At 46.4% G+C, this 9,980-nt stretch overlaps 1 non-coding gene across 1 annotated transcript; it reads left to right on the top strand.

Moving 5' to 3' along the window:
* Positions 1 to 1,140: 1,140 nt before the first annotated feature.
* On the top strand, positions 1,141 to 1,213 carry Trnak-cuu. Its single transcript has one exon. It is a non-coding gene; the product is annotated as a tRNA-Lys (tRNA).
* Positions 1,214 to 9,980: the final 8,767 nt, after the last annotated feature.

Raw genomic sequence — 9,980 nt, 5'->3', positions numbered from 1 at the left:
CACGTGTCTTTCCATTGGACTTGAAGGAGTCACAGTCACTGCTATCTTCTCCCAAGCACCATGTTAGCTAAGATACAGGCATGGGAACCAGGCATATGGAAGTTCAAATGACAAGAGCAAGGTCACGTGTATGACCAGACTGTGCAGCTGAGGACCTGCCCTGGGCTTTCTACTGGCTACAGTCCAGCCCTTGGGATTGCTTTCCCCAGGGAAGGCTGCTGTGGGCAGCCAGAGGCACTTTCTCAAGAGGGCTCAGGGTAATGTGTGATGGAAAGAAGCCGGAGTCTGGAGCAACGGTGTCTCTGTGAATGTCTCTAGGAGATAGGCTCACTCTCCTAATTCAGAGAGCTTCCCTGTGCTGTCCCCTGGCAGTCAGGGCTCCTCCACTGTGCAGAGTGGGAGAAGAGACTCGAAAGAGGCTGAGGACCTCCAGTCGTGTCCCCCTGCACAGGGGAATGGAGCATGCTCTCATAAGCATGAGCTTGGGCTCCTTCTTCTGGCTCTTGCCATTTTTTCCTCTTTTGCCTCCTCTTCCAGTAGCTGGCAGTAACTACATACAAAAATAAATTGGAAAAAAAATGGATTTGATCTAATCTGTACTGTGCCTGGGGAGTCTACAAGTCTTGACTTTCCCAGGAGCCTGTGTCTGGAACGCCTGGGGTCTGGCCTTCTTCTTGCAATCAGGAAAGAGCCTAGGACCAGAATTGGGCTTGGGAGAGAGGCAGTTTGTGATGAGTGCTTCACAAGGCTGTCTCCAAGGATGAACAGACTGTCTCGAGGAGGAGGAACAAAAGGATGCATCCTTTGTCTGGCTTCAGTACCAGAAAAACTGTCTTTCTCCTGAGCAATTGGTTTGGTTTGTTTCTCTCTTCTGTGTGTGTGTGTGTGTGTGTGTGTGTGTGTGTGTGTGTGCGTGTGCACATGCATACAAGCTTGCAAGCATACCCTCTCCAGAGTGTGGTTAATTTAAAACTGGCTTCTAGAAAGCTTAGAGGCAGGTGTGTTCCTGCTGCTATGTTAGAGTTCTTTCTCCCTGTTCCTTGACTTTCCTCTTTGCACATAGCTTTTATTTCTTTGTTCTTTCTGTGTTGAAGTAATAAGGGCGGCGGCGGGGCTGCGCCCCCAACACCCCGGCCGCCTGCCCGGCTAGCTCAGTCGGTAGAGCATGAGACTCTTAATCTCAGGGTCGTGGGTTCGAGCCCCACGTTGGGCGCCATATGAAGTAATAAGGGCGGCGGGGCTGCGTCCCCAGCACCCCGGCCGCCTGCTCGGCTAGCTTATGCCCCGAAATAATTACACGGACACTGTATTCCTCCGAACACTGCCTGGCCCATTCTCTTCTAGGCTAATTCTCACATATTAATTTAGCCCATTTCTAATCATCTGTGTGTAGCACCCCAAGGTGCACTTACTGGGAAGATTCTAGCCTATGTCCATCCTGGGTCGGAGCTTCATCCCGGGAGCAGGGCATGACGTCTCTCTCAGGCGTCTGCTCCCAAGAGCAGAGCTGTCGAGACTCTGACCTCACTTCCTGTTCCTCCCAGCGTTCTGTTCTGTTTTTACTCCTCCCACCTATCTTCTAACCAATAAAATGGGCCAGGGCAGTTCCTTTATTAGCCAATGACCTTCCTCCATCACTGTGTCCTTGTTAGGGGCCGCACACTCTCCTTAGAACCAAGAAGGATATAAATAAACAAATAAATATAGTACACACCTGGCTCACCAAGCCCATGGCTCCGTCACGCTCCACTACTTCTTGGCTTTTTGGTTCAGTCAGAACAGTGACAAATGCTGCCCTTGCTCTGTGTTGGCCCAGTCCCTCTTATCAGGACATCTTGTCATTGTTGGCTCTTATTTCAGGACTTTGGCCTGTTTCTGAGCTGTTTAGTAACCGACGGCCATCTCCTGTGTCCCATATTTCTGTTGCCCATCTCTGCCTCTCTCTGAGTTTGCTCCTCTACGATCCAGGGTCTCTGAACGCTTCAAGCTTTACGTCATGTTTATGGACATCATGTCTGGCCTGCTGCCTGCCTCATGTGGTACCTGAGGCCCAAGGAGGTAATATGGGCTGCTGGTTTGGAGTCAGCTGGATCTGGGATGGTGCAGGTGCCCATCAACCCACATACCCATGTACCCTCTCCCCCTTCACATACTTTTCCATGCTTTCTCCCAGCGGCTGCCACCATGAGGATGTTAACTGAGATCATGCCTGGAAACACATGCATATGGTATAGCCCAGAAGCATGGATAGGCCAGTAACCATCCCTGTTGTCTGCTTGGTTTCATACACAAAGGGAGCCACTTCTTAGAACTCTCTCCCGGGATATTCTAGGTTGTCTCTTTTCTGTCTGTTCATCCGTTGAAGAATTTTCATTTGCATTTTGTTTTCTAGAAATTTTCTTTCATTTCTCATTCATGTGTGAATCTATGGTTCATTTCTCTTTATATCTGAAAAGCAGTAACCATGGAGTCAGAGGGCTAGGTCAGTTCTTAAGGGTGTTTACCACCAAGACTGATGCCCTGAGCTGGATCCCCACAAGATGGAAGGAGAGAACTGATTCCCATGGGTGTCCTCTGACCTCCACACACTCATTAAACAAACAAACAAATAAATGTTGATATTTTTCTTTTAAGTGAATGGTAGCTTCATAACTTGCACAATAGATGAACCAAACCCAATCCACGACAGAAAACTTAAGCTAAGTTCCAGATCCTTCAGGGGCAGCTGCTGTCTCAGCGAGCCTCTGTGTGCGCCTACATCCCTAAGTCGACAGCCCATTGCACTGGCTGCCTCCTTTACAAACACTGCCTCCCTTCCTCCCATCATGCTCTCTGAGTGCCCCTCAGCACTCGGCTCCCTCCTGGCTCTGTCAGTTTCACAAGGCACAGAATAGGTGGTTTCTGGAAAGGGGCACGCCATATTTACATTTTAGTAGAGAGAGGGCTCCATTTGCACAGCAGGCAGATATGCCTGCCTGTCTCGCCACTGTGAGTCAGGCGTCTCTGCCAACATTTTCAGCTGACAGGGTGGCATGACAGACAGATGAAAACCTCCACACATGGCCAGTGCCTCCCAGGCAAGAGAAGCTGAATGAATTCTGTGGTGGCAACGGGGTAGAATTAGAGCTTCAAAGAGGCAGAGCGAGGTGCTCGCACACAAACCCAACTTTGCTTCTTTTGGTTGGGGCGGGGGTTTGACTCTTACCACAGTCTGTACTCAGTCCTGTGCTAGATGTTAGCAAAGTGGAGACTCTTTAGCAGAGACCAAGAATATAGTGACAACCGCCTGGGCGAAGGCGTTCTCCGGGAAGTGACTGTAGTTTTCGGGAGAATGAGAAGCACGAGGCAGGAGAATGTGGAGGCGGTCTCCTTCAAGTTCACTTATCAGGGTCACAGATGATCTTGTGTTAGTGTCAGTGATTCTACTGGGTGTGTGAGCTCTCAGTAGGTCTGCATGCTATCGGCTCAGGGACTGTGAACCTGCTTTGAATGCCTGATACGAAAGGAACGGCTGTTTGTGGAACACTCGGGCAAGTCGGCACCAGACAATTATAGGAGGCTGAATCCCATGGTCTCTCTCACGCATCCTCCCTCACAGCCAGAAGACTGGAAGGAGACTCCTGCCCCTTCCAGGAGGGCTGTGCTGAGCACTGGAGCTGACTCACTGACATCTGAGGAAGAGTTATCTGCTCTTCAGGGTCCTTGATGGGGCAGCCCATGGCTGTAACTGTGAGGCTAAGCCTCAGGTAAAAACCAGAGTGGTTTCTATAAAGTTAGGAATGTAGCTGTAAACAGGGCCCATATTCAGCTGCTAGCAATGACTGGCAGGGCCAGCTGTAGACTCAGTGCCTCTGCACTGGTCAGGAAGTAGCTAGTTCCCTAATCTTTTAGCATGCTTCCCGGCACTTCGAACTTCCAGTCACTCAACAGCAAAGTCACTGTGGTGTCTACTGACATGTTGTAAAATCGGGGGTTTAAGTATTTCTGACTCACTGGGAGATAATAAGGATTGAAACTTAAATTATAGAGCCCTAACTAATGGTTGGATTTAGAGAGACACCTTCCAAATTGGTGGCTTGCCTCTGCAGAGTGCGACTTTGTTCAGGAATGAAGAAAATCCATGAGAACTTACTCAGGGCTTCAGGATGGAGGCCGACATGACGTGGGCTTCAAGGGGTGGAAAGGCCCCTGTGTGGTCATTAGGCAGTGGGAAGAAAATGGGCAGAACCTTCTACGGTTGGAACAGTGGAAGAAGGAAGACAAGGATATCCCATGGGCAGCGTGATCCACACTTAGACACAGGCGGGCAGAGCGCCTCACTCCAGGGGACACCCACTCTCTCACAGTCCTCCGCATTTTCAGCTGCAGGCAGCTTTGCCATTCCCAAACACAGTGAATTTCTCTCTCTCTCTCTCCAGAGTCTTTCCTGGAGTTTCCCCCCGAGTATGTACTTTACTCCTTCTCTCTTACATCATATCTCACGTGTGCCCTCTTCCGGGACCCTTCTCATATACTGTCCCACGCACGCTTAACTTTCCTTCTGCCCTTTCCTGCTTTATTTATGTTCTTAGCCCCTGTACCCCACACCATGAGACACGTTGTGTTCATTTTCTCTGTGTATCTCTCTATTTTCATTACTATAAGCTTCATGAAATCAAGGAGCTGTTGGTATGTTTTGTTCACTATTGCATCCTTGATACCTAGAAGAGCACACAGTAGGCACTCATCCATGTTTGTTGGTGGAGAAGAGCACACAGTAGGCACTTAGACATGTTTGTTGGAGAAGAGCACACAGTAGGCACTTAGACATGTTTGTTGGAGAAGAGCACACAGTAGGCACTTAGACATGTTTGTTGGAGAAGAGCACACAGTAGTCACTTAGACATGTTTGTTGGAGAAGAGCACACAGTAGGCACTTAGACATGTTTGTTGGTGGAGAGCACACAGTAGGCTCTTATCCATGTTTGCTGGTGGAGAAGAGCACACAGTAGGCACTTATCTGTGTTTATTGATTGAAGGATAAAGGAACAAATGACTATATCTACTAAGACTCAAGTGTCACATTATACACTGTTCTTTCCTGATAGGTATGGGGGGATTTGGCAGGTTGATAGCGTAGGGTAGGGTGAGAGGAGCTTGCAGAGGCTTCCGGGTATATCACGGGCTTCCTCCTCTCCTGTGCTTGTAATTTTAATTAAGTGAAGTGCACACCATCGCCTGTGGTTAGGATCGCTGTATTGGCTAAAGCAGCCATTTGGGTAGAGGGCAGTGCTCAGTGTCACCCAGGGGCCTTTGCCAGTGCATGAGATAGTTTATGGGACTCTGGGGTCACTCATCTTAGTGTCTCTTTTCTTCTTGGCCCAGCAGGCGTGGCTTCAGCACCACTGAGGCATATGCCGTGGGTGTAGAATGTAAGGGAATGACAGAGGACACATTAAGGCAGTAAAGGAGTGTTAAAAGCCAAAAGCCATGTAAAGTCCAGGTGGATACAATAACAACATCCAAATGAAAGATGTTACTATTATTACTGGCTTTTCCTTTTGCCTCAAGTCCAACATGGCTCGCCGTGGCACTGTGGCTGCTTACTTACTAACCGAGGAGCTCTTATGGCTCCCAGGCAAGGCATGAGGACAAGGGCCTGTGTGGGATGCTCAAGGCAAAGGCGGACAGCAGGAAATTGAGTTGTGTCTTGAAAGAGGCACATCAGGACTGCCTCTTGGTGTTGAAGCACCTGAAGGCCAGAGTGTGTGGATGTGAACGGCAGAAGAACAATAGTGACCCGAAAACTATTCATTTGTGCCTTTGAGCTCACTGTTAAACATACCAAAGCACACTGTAAGAGAAACATCACTCCCAATTCAAACCAGGTGAGGGTCTTTAAAAAGAAGACATACGAAGGACTGTCTCCGCTCCTGTCCAGAGTCAGCTCCATCCACCAAGGTAATCCATGCTCATACTTGATTTTAATTTCAGTTTTGTTTGGTGTGTTAGACCCCTCCTGGTTGTTGCTGTCTTTGCCTTAGTTGCTCTTCCTTCAGATTTTGTGTAGGTCCTATCCTTCTAACTTCCTTCTAGATCTTACTTCACTCTTGGCATAGTCCACCTCGCGTCCAGTGTCCCTTGTTCCCCTCTGTGTCTTCTACTCTGCTCACCTAATTCCTCCTCCTTTAACCCACCACCAGTGTGATGCTCATTGGTTTCGTTTTCCTGCCCTAGATGTGAATTGTACAGAGGCAGGGATTTTTCATCTGCCTTGTACCCTCATCACAAAGAGCATCTGGAATGCATTGTATAAAGTGTTCAAAAGGAATTATGAAACAAAGAAGGGATAAATTGTGATGGAACAGCAGAAGGAAGGGTAGAAGAGAGATAAACAATACTAAGAACTATTCCAAAAAAGGTCACATGGAGACCCAGCACTGTAGAAGCTTCCTGAGTGTGTACACACACGTAAAAGAGTTAAATGGATCATCCTATAATGAGGTAGCAATGCCCCAACTACACAACAGAGGTCAACAAATAAAAATCCCACTTCCAGGAATGGGTTACTTCTTTTGGAATTGTTGGCCAGGGAGATACCAAAAACCTACAAATATTATAGACTATCACCAATGCTCTTGGTTACCCTCCAGTACTTGACTCCTAAGACCCTATGGTTGAAGACACCACACACTTGAGTCCAGATCATGGAGAAATCAAACTGATTTCTGGTACTGATCTGGAAGTTTCATCCCTGTTGGCTAGCTTTCATAGTGCTAGAAGATGATATTCACTCACTGAAGGAGGAAAGTAATCATTATTCTTATCCAGCTTTGAACCCTGTGAACTGAAATAATGATGACCTGACAAGACTCGCCCACTAGTGCAATAGTGGCATGAACATTTATGGAAATAACCAACTACCTTCTGATTGGATTTAAGGCCTGCTCCACAAGGTGAAACCCAGATCTGGCATGATTATTAGGACAAGAACTTGTGCCTAGAAAAATCATAGATCCCAGGAGAGAATCTACTACTATTATTCTGCTAAATGGACATAGTATTAAACCAACCCCTAATGGTTTATCACTATACCCATAGATCAAAGCATCTCTTAACTCTCCTCAGAGAAGCTTTTGTTTGCAATAGATGGTGATCGACATAGAGACCCTCAAGTAACCAAGGCACAGATAGTAAGTGACTTCAGAATGTTCACCCTGAATATGTACTGTACACCTCCCAAAGTCCCAGTGGCCATAGCAGAAGAGAGGGCAGAAAGAGAATAAGAGGCTGAGGCAGAGGATGACTACAAGGAAACAGTGTCTTCTGGACAGAGCAGGGCAGCTGTGCAGGTGAACTCACAGTGGTGGTGAGTGCATGTTCAAGATCTGCCCACTTCTAAACCAGATCAATTCCCATCAGGGACAGTAGAGTTGGGCATAACATTCATATCAAAGGAACTATTGCAATAGCTAGCTGCCGAGAGAATGGGAGCCAGTTTTCCCTAGGAATATAACCCCTAGGAGCCGCCCAAGGAACATGATGCCAGCAGACTGGCAACGCCATGCCACATGGCAATACATAGATTAATAGAAATGGGTTAGTTGAAATGTAAGAGCCAGTTAGTGATAAGCTAGAACTATAGGCCAAACAGTGTGTAATTAATAATAAGCCTTCTAGAGATTATTTAGAAGTGGCTATGGGACAGGGCAGGAAAGAGAAACCTTTGATTACAAAAGTGACAAATAGTTTGTTTTAAAAATTAAACTATTTTATTACATCTATTTATTTTTGCATGCATGTGTATGCATGCGGGCCACAATATATGTCTGAAGGTCAGAGAATGACTTGCAGGAGTGGGTCCTTGTATCTGTGGGTTAGATCTGAGAGACTCAAACCCTGGTCATCAGACTTGGCTGCAAAGGGTTTTACTCACCTATTTCACTGGCCCAAATTTGATTTATAGTCATATGTATGCACATGCTGTGTGTGTGTGTGTGTGTGTGTGTGTGTGTGTGTGTGTGTGTGAGAGAGAGAGAGAGAGAGAGAGAGAGAGAGAGAGAGAGAGAGAATAGGTGTGCGTATGTGTGTGTGTGTGCCATGGCATGAGTGTGGAGTACAGAGGGTAACTTTCTGGAATTATTTTTCTTTGCCTTTTCACATGGGTTCTGGGTACTGAAGTCAGGTTTCCAGGCTTGTGTGTGGGGTGCCTTATCTATCTCTCTGGCCCCAGATAACTCATGGGGGCTGAGCTATTTGCTCAAACAGCAGAAGAAAGATGTATTTGTATAAGTTGATTTAGATCTTGACACTACTGGCATTCTGGAGCATATTTGTTCTACTTCTAGCATCCCTGCCCTCAGCCTAAGATGTGATAACCCAGTGTCTATAGACACAGCCAGCCATCTGCTGGGGGTCAAAGCGTCCCTTGGCTGAGATTCATCAGTCCATGTGTTTAGACTAGGAATGAGAGCTCTTCAATAACTGCTTTTATTCTGACAGTTGACAGAAAGATATAGCAACCAAATGGGAGTTTGAGGGGCAGGGAGTAAGAAGTTTGAAGAAAGAGGAGGTCTTACTGGTCTCTGAGCCAGAAGCAGCAATAGCAAACCACAAGGCTTCCTTTTTCCTGGTCCCGAGAAACACGATGCATGGAAGGGAAAGAAGCTTGCTTGTGAGAAGAAGACCAAGAAAGCAGGCATTTTCTGTGAAGGGCTAACTGTTCAGAGATTAGATTTTCTGATATCAGATTAAGAGTGTAAAGATCTCAGTGAAAGAATTCGGGAGGAAAGGGGGAGGTCTGAATTGCCCCATACAAATTGTAGGAACCAATACAGAACAGGCACATCGAATAGCCTAGTCCTCAGACTCCTGGGGAAGAGTGTGTAGCTGTCAGATTCTTGACTCTTGGAGGGGAGGAACCCCTTTCCCCCCCACTGTCATAGCAAATACGAATAGCTACTCTACATTTTCAGTAGAATATTTTGAGTTTAAAGACATTCCATGCTTGTGTAATATCTTCTCTTAAACCTCGTTGATAGATTATTTGAAAATATTTAAGTTTCTTTAAACTATTTATTTATTCCTCTTGAATATCTTACATTCCAACCACAGTTTCCCCTCCCTCCTATAGGCGGGTTTTTTTTTTGTTGTTGTTGTTGATACTACCGAGTCCCCAATAAATGACACAGAGACTTATTATTAATTATAAATACTCAACCAATAGCTTTGGCTTGTTACTAACTAGCTCTTACAACTTAAATTAATCCATAATTCTTCTCTATATTATACATGTGGCTCAATACCTTTCTTTAATATAATATGTTCATCTTCCTTCTCTCTGAGTCTCCTGGTGACTCTGCCTTCCTTCTTCCCAGTGCTCTCTCAGTCTGGCTGTCCCACCCAACCCCTTCCTGCCTAGTTATTGGCCAGTTAGTTCTTAATTAAATCAATGAGAGCAACACATCTTCACAGTGTACAAAAGGATTATTTCATAGCACCCTCCTCTTCTCCAAGTCCCTCTCCCAACCCCTCCTCTCTCCCAGATACCATCCTCCTCTGTGTCCTTTAGAAAAGAGCAGGGAAATCAACCAAACATGGCATAACAAGTTACAATAAGAATAGGCACACAACCTCATACCAAGACTGGACAAGGCAACACAGTAGGAGGAAAAAAAAATCCCAAAAGCAGGCAAAAGAGTCAGAGATAGCCCCTAGTCCCACTGTTAGGAGTCCCACAAGAACATTGAGCTACACAGCTGTAATATACATGCAGAGGACCTATCTCACCCATGCAGGCACCATCATTGTTGTTTCTGTCTCTGTGAGCCCGTATGAGCTCTGCTTAGTTGATTTTATGAGCTGTGTTCTTATGGTATTATCACCCCTCTGATGCCTACAATCCTTACTTCCATCTACTGCCTGTAACTTCAGCTCCAGGGGCTCCAATGCCTTCTTGCTTCTGCAGGCACTGCATGCATGTGATATACAGACATTCATGC

This window comes from Microtus oregoni, unplaced genomic scaffold, assembly GCF_018167655.1.
Source record: "Microtus oregoni isolate MIOR12 unplaced genomic scaffold, Mior012 000017F_ref0000208, whole genome shotgun sequence".
Classification (NCBI taxonomy): Eukaryota; Metazoa; Chordata; class Mammalia; order Rodentia; family Cricetidae; genus Microtus; species Microtus oregoni.
This window is presented reverse-complemented; position numbering and strand designations above follow the sequence as displayed.